At 36.9% G+C, this 7326-nt stretch overlaps 1 non-coding gene across 1 annotated transcript; it reads left to right on the top strand.

Moving 5' to 3' along the window:
- The first annotated feature begins 503 nt into the window (after positions 1-503).
- Positions 504-610, top strand: LOC126004601 (U6 spliceosomal RNA). Its single transcript, XR_007493871.1, has one exon. It is a non-coding gene; the product is annotated as a U6 spliceosomal RNA (small nuclear RNA).
- The last annotated feature ends 6716 nt before the right edge of the window (positions 611-7326 follow it).

Raw genomic sequence — 7326 nt, 5'->3', positions numbered from 1 at the left:
GAATCCAGGCTTCTGCTTACCCATACTCAGGCCACTGAGCTATCTCTTCATTCCCAAAGGAGGACATTGTCTTATACTAAGGGACCAAGCCATTACAGTGTATAACAATTATAAGCGTATATAAACTTAGCAACAAAAACTTGTAAGATATGAAGAAATTAAAGGTATTTAGAGAATCAGTTTGATTGTAAATTGGGTGTGTTATCTTTCATTTTCTATAATAAATCACAAGAGGCAGATGTAAATAGAAAAGAAAATTTGTAAACTGATCATCTATAAAGAGTTATAAACTGGTCATCCTTCCCAACAGTATAAAAATATATATAGCCTTCTCAAAAACACATAGAACTATCTCCTGTATAGATCTTATGTTAGGCACAATTCACATCTCAATAAAAACTTCTGTATCTTTTTTAATAAAATAAAAAACCTCAAAGTATAAATGAAAAATCTTAATAAAAATCTCAAAATATCATTTCTCAGTAAAATATTAAGAAATTAGAGTGCTCGCTTCGGCAGCACATATACTAAAATTGGAACGTTACAGAGAAGATTAGCATGGGCCCTGCGCAAGGATGACATGCAAATTTGTGAAACATTCCATATTAAAAAAAAAAAAGAAATTAGATATTATTCACAAAAGATGGAATAAAATCATAAATATATTCAAATTATACTACAAATAGATTAAAGGAGGAACCATGTGTTAAAATTAAAATTACAATTAGATGGATATAAAAATCCATAATGTAAAACTTGTGGAATACGGGGAAAACAAAAATTAGAGGGAAATTGTTCATGATAAATGGTTATATTAAAGGAAAAATATTGTAAATGGCCCAGCATTACTGTTTCATAACTAATCTCAGAAGAGAAAATAAGTTGTTGAAACTCCCAAGTATATTAGCCTTTGGGCTGAAAATTCTGGGGACTTTTTCAGAGTGGGAACAAGCAGCCTCAACCTTTCACTCCCCCTTTCCACTTTCTGCCAGAGACTCAGTAGCCACACTCATAACCCACATCTTCCAGCATATAAATGTTTTGACTTCACAACTTTATAACAAATCTCAAAAGATATGCCAAGTCGAAGATCCATTTCAGTTTTATAGCTCCTGGGGCACAGGTCTGGTAACAACCCCAAGTTCCACAATATTTACAGTCCAGTAGGAGCACTGTAGTAATAAGTAGTAGCCCAGTAGTAGCAAACTAGTTGGGAAAGTAGCATAAGTGCTTACTAAGTTCATTAAGCAAAACCAATAACATAGAAAGCTCAACTAACAACAAACATCACCTCAGATAATTATTTTAATAACATCATTATAAGATATGATAAGCTCCATAAATTTTCTTTTACTGCATTATTTTCTAATAATTCCTGCAAAGGGAGAGACTTGGGGAAGATGAGAAATTGGGAACAATGATGAAAGGAAGGCCATATTGGTGGTGGGATTGATATTGGGACATTGAATGTCTGAAACAACTGCATTATGAATGACTTTGTAAACTATGGTGTTTAAATAAAGTTTAAATTTAAATAAATAAGATAAATGCTTTTGTATAAATAACCAATCTTTTATATTTAGAGACTATTTAAAGAGTAGCAAAGTATATCCATAATAGGGTAAAGAAAGTAACACAAAAATCAAGGCCAAAATAACTGAAATAGAGAATATACAAATATATGCTTAGTCTTTGAAATGGCCCAAAAGATTGACAAACAATGATCTCAACTAACCAAGAGAAAGAGAAATAAGACTTCAATAGCTAAAATGAGGAATGAAAACTGGAACATAACTCTTAACCTCACAGAGAAATAAAAATAATTATAGTGCAATTTAGTACATAGCTGCAGGTCATTAAATTAGATAATCTACATGAAATAAGCAGAATGCTTTAAGGACAAAGCCTATCAAAGTTACTCAAAAAGATAGAAAAAAATCTAAATAGATATAAAAAAGTAAACAGATCAAATGAGTAAGACTCATAGTTTCCTACAAAGAAAAACTCAGTGCCTTATGATTCACAGTGAATTTTATGAGACTTAAAAAAATGCCTATCCTATCTTTTACTCTTTCAACAATGTTTCAAGGTACGCTTTTTGTATTGTTTTGTTTTGGGCAGAGCTTAGGGGTTATTCTTGGTTCTGCACTCAGAAATAGCTCCTGGTAGGCTCAGGGACCATATGGGATGCTGGGGATTGAATCCTGGTCCTTTTCATTCATCAGCCATGCAAGGCAAATGCCCTACTGCTGTGCTATCACTCAAGCCCCTCAAGGTATGTTTTTATGAGTATATCAGAACTATTGGTTTTAAGGCTACTTGGTTCTCTTTGCTCTATGCTGATACTCTAGTGTACACTGGTACTTCCTGATCTACACTAGTATCTCCCAGTATATACTTATATTCCTTTATCTCTGCTAATAATCCCTGCTTTGTGCTAATAGTCATGTTCTGTGCTGATTATCTAGGCTCTCTTCCTGTCTGCATTGGTTTTCCATGGTCTACCCTAGTACTTATTGGACTAAACTGTTACTCTGTGTTCCAGAGTAGTACTCTATGATCTACATACCTCCCTTCCATTTTATTGTACAGTTTACCAGCGATGGATCCTAGATGGTCTCTGACATTTTGTTCAACAAAATAAAGGTACAGTGGTTATACTTCAGTCTGTCCATTCTGGTCTTCAAGAATTTATTTGAGCTCTAATATATCAAGGATCACCTATGAAACACATACCACTCTATCTTTCTTAATTATATTTTATCTAAAACTTGACCTACATGCTTTGAGGGGAGCAAATGTTGAGTATAAGAACATGATAGATACACTATTAGCAACAAGTCATGCTAGAGCTCCATCCAGCTCTGTCTGGTCCATGAAAGAAAATCACTTTGAACTTCAGAGCTTAAAACATGACTCTTCATATTTGTCAGTAAAATTTTTTTTTGTTTTTTTTTGGGGGGGGAGGGCCACACCCAGCAGTGCTCAGGAGTTACTCCTGGTTCTGTGCTCAGAAATTGCTCCTGGTAGGGTCTGGAAACCATAGGAGATGCCTGGGATTGAACACAACAAAAGCCCTACCCACTGTGCTATCACTTGGCCCCATTGAGATAGTAAAATTTTTAGGTGATGTGCTTGTTCTTGATCAAATAATAAAGGTCCTCAAATCTGAATATGATTTACAGTTCACAGAGAATATGTATTATTACATTTAAAATTACCATTTAGTTTTATTTTGGTTTTAGTTTTTTTTTTATTTGGGGGCCATATCTGGTAGTGCTCAGATCTCATTGATAGCTCTGTGCTTAGGGATCATTCCTGGCAGTGTTCAGGGGACCATATAATGGGGAATCTAGTATGTACACATGTAATATTAGCACCATACCCACTGCACTTCCCTTCTTAACCCACAATATTGCCAATATAGTCGAAGAGAAAGGAGAAAAGGGTTAACTTCTGAGACAGTGGAATTAAAATGTATAAACAAAGGCCTAGGGTTATAGTTTAGGACAGTGTTTTTCAACCACTGTGCCACAGCATACTAGTGTGACATGAGATTTTTGTCTGGTGTGCCATGGGAAAAAATTCCAATTTCATCTGTAACATGTGGCTTCGACTCACAAATAGACCAATCATTAGATTATTTCATAATAAAGTAATTATAAAATAATTTCTTTCTTTTTACTTGATTTCTATTCAAGAGAATTACTTTATATATAGTTAATAGAGGCACACAGTTAAAAATGTTTTAACAATTTCTAAGGGTGGTGTGCCTCATATTTTTTTTGTGAAAAAAGTGTGCCTTTGCACAAAAAGGTTGAAAAACACTGGTTTAGGACAAATAACACTTTTTTGCACATGTGAGCTTCTGTATTCAATCCCTCACATCACCACACACACACACACACACACACACACATGCACACACACATGCACATGCACACATACACACACACACACACAAAACCCACAATCAAACAAAACCCCAAATATCCCAGAATAGAGTTCCCTGAGCACTAACTCAGTCTTTAGCTTTGAGAAGGCTAAAAGGAAGTCACCTTAGAACAGGATGTGAGGAAACTCTACAGTTTCTATAATTAATTCAAGTTAGCTTGGGGACAATGTTCCACCAAGGGATCACCCCAAGTGTGGATCCATGGTTGCTATTTAATTCCTTGATCCGCCTCATCTCAAAAGGAGAACCCCTCATCTTTCTTCTCATGCTCTTGAGTAAATTGAGTGAGCTCTCGTCCCTCATGCCCAAATCTCATCTGCAGAGTGAGGTAGGCAGAGCAGAGTGGGAGAAAAGAGAAGGCTAGTTAATGAGCTGTGCCAACAGATATCTGCATGGTCTTCCAACTAATGCAGTGCACAAATCCTCAAGCATCTTTTGGTCCCTCCTGAGCTGGGGTGGCTGCAAGGAACAAGCCATTCTTGCTTGTTCATTAAGACTCCTTCTCTTCCTCCTCCTTCTCCTCCTCTTTTCTTCTTTCTCCTCCCTTTTCATCACATTGCTAGGGGCTTATTTCCTGCTTAGTACTTGTCCATCAGGAAAGAGATTGGACTTTCTCTAAATGCATGTGCAGTGCCCAACTCTCCCCCATTCAATTTGAACCTTCTCCAAATGCTTCATCTGACTGTGGTTTTGTGGTCACTGGGCTTTAATGGCTTCTTTGCCTTGCCCAGAACTTGCACATTGAAGAAATGGGAATCTTGTGATGGCCTTTACCCAAGTTGTGTGTCCCTTCAGGATGATTTGGAAGCACATAAATGGCTGCCTTGATTGAGGTTTTATTGAGAGTCTGTGTAACAGGGGAAAAAAAGCAGAACGGGCCAAATACTTAGAAAGGAAACTGCTGAGGTAGAATTTGTGTCTTCGGCCATTTCAGGATTGTCTCTTTTCCAATGTGGGCCCACCCATGTTTTATGTCCAGCCAGTAACAACAGGAACTGAACACTCACTATCCAAGGACATCATGGTACAGTAGTGCCTGCAAAATCTTTCACAGTGAACTCAACTGATCTTAGAGTTTCTCCTCTTGAGACCAAGGACCCCAAGCCTGTCTCCTTCACATGTTCTTTATTTTTAATTATTTATTTAAAGAAATTGTGTCACATTGTTGACATAACTGATCATAATACATTTGTTTTGGGATGAAAGAAAGCAAAGTTATTAAGAAATAGAAAGAGAACAGATAATTAAAAAAATGGAAGAAGGGGAGAGAGTTCATTAGCAATTATATTTGTGAAACTTATTGTATCACCTATAATGTCATTAATGCACATCACCCGGTCTTCAACACAGGACCAGTACAGAAACCAGGATCTATAACTATAGAAACCTGACAGTAACAACTATGAGACTGAAGAGCTGACCACTGAAAATGACTAGGGGGTTAGACAGCTAAGTATGCCTGGAGCCTTGAGCTGGTCATATGCCAAAGTGCTTCAGGGATAAGATATCCCTGTTTTTTAGGCCAATGGTGTTTATTTCCAATCCTTCACATATTCTATGGTTGATACCCCCCTTTCTTTTCTTTCTTTTCTTTTCTCTTCTTTCTTTCTTTCTTTCTTCTTCTTTCTTTCTTTCTTTCTTTCTTCTTTCTTTTCTTTTCTTTTTCTTTCTTTCTCTCTTTCTTTCTTCTCTTTCTTTCTTTTCTTTCTTTCTTTCTTCTTTCTCTTCCTTTCTTTCTTTCTTTCTCTTTCTTTCTTTCTTTTCTTTCCTTTCCTTTCTTTCTTTCTTTCTTTCTTTCTTTCTTTCTTTTTTTTTATTTATTTTGGGCCACACCCAGTGACACTCAGGGATTACTCCTGGCTATGCTCTCAGAAATCACTCCTGGCTTGGGAGACCATATGGGACATGGGGTTGGGTGGGATAGAACAGCAGTCCATCCTAGGTCAGAAACATGTAAGTCAAACGCCTTACCACTGCGCCACAGCTCTGGGCCCACCCTTCCTTTTTTGCTTTCTTCTGAGGCCTCAACTACTGAGGGTAATCACTATGCTTCACAATTTTTCATGGTCCAGAAATTCCCAACTGAAGGCCCCCTGTCAAGAACACATGCTTGTATCAGTGGTCTTGATAAAAATCCAGCAGGAGAAAGTGCCTCTGGGCTTACAAGATGGGTTCTTAAAGAAAAAACTTGCTTTCCAAGATTAAAGTGACCAAGAATTACAGCCCAAGTCCAAAGAAAAACTGGGGTGTGAATCAGGATCCACTGAGTCTACTCAAGTGGAGGAGAGGACAACCACAGGGCCATCCCCCCACACACACACACACCATACTACCATACACTTTCATGAAGATCCCTTCTTATCTTTCTCTTATCTGGAAGGTTCTTTGGCCATTGCTTGATTCCAAATTCTGCTTCTGTTTTCATAAGGTCTTCTTTTGTTCTTTGGTACTCTCTTCTCCAAATAAAGATACCCATTCAAGAGGGTCTTATATCCACCCTTACATCTGCAAAGATCCCACTGTATTTCACTGCATATGCATCATCATGAGTATTTGGTGATAAACGCATGAGACTACTTGGGATTATCCCATGAATTCTAATGTGGCATCAAGGGAAGTTTAATAATAAATATCTTTATATTAGATGAGAAAAATTTAAGTATCCTCACATAATGATATTATCACACTTCTTGGGAAAATTTTTCATAACATTTGTGATGATGATGATGCAGTGAAATATAAAAACTTCCAAATAAGAGACCATTTCCTATTTCTAAGCATCTTGAAATGATTCTATTTAGCCTATAGAAACAAGTAGTAAACTTTTCAGAATAGCAGTAAACTCTCCTCTGGGTGTACATCTATATGTTGAAGTGAAGAAGAGGAAAAGATTTCCCCTATTCTTGTTTCCATCTACTCATCAGACCCATATCCACTCAGCAGCAATTCTTTTCCAAGCCATAATAGCATAACCTAGACCTTTATTCCAAAGTATTTACACTTCCAAGATAATATTCACACACAGAAATAGGTAAAATATTTCAGAGGAAGGTGGCCATTAATAAGGAGTGTAAGGTCTTCCAGGAAACCAGATCTTGCTCAACCAAAGAACTTCAATATGCTTCAATAGAAGATATGGCTTATGAACACAAAGTGACCTATCCAAACCTATGAAGTAGGACATTGGAGCAACAAAAGCAGGTACAGAGATAGAGGTCAATCTGAGTGGAAAAACAAACAAACACTGTTTTATAAAGAACTAAGTTCACTCCTTACATAATTCCCATGTTGAGCCTGACATATCTATTTCCTTCACTTTAGGACTACTTCTAGGCCCAGCCACTACTTACACCACTAGCCCCTGGACCATA

The sequence above is a fragment of the Suncus etruscus genome, chromosome 3 (assembly GCF_024139225.1).
Source record: "Suncus etruscus isolate mSunEtr1 chromosome 3, mSunEtr1.pri.cur, whole genome shotgun sequence".
NCBI classification, from domain to species: Eukaryota; Metazoa; Chordata; class Mammalia; order Eulipotyphla; family Soricidae; genus Suncus; species Suncus etruscus.
This window is presented reverse-complemented; position numbering and strand designations above follow the sequence as displayed.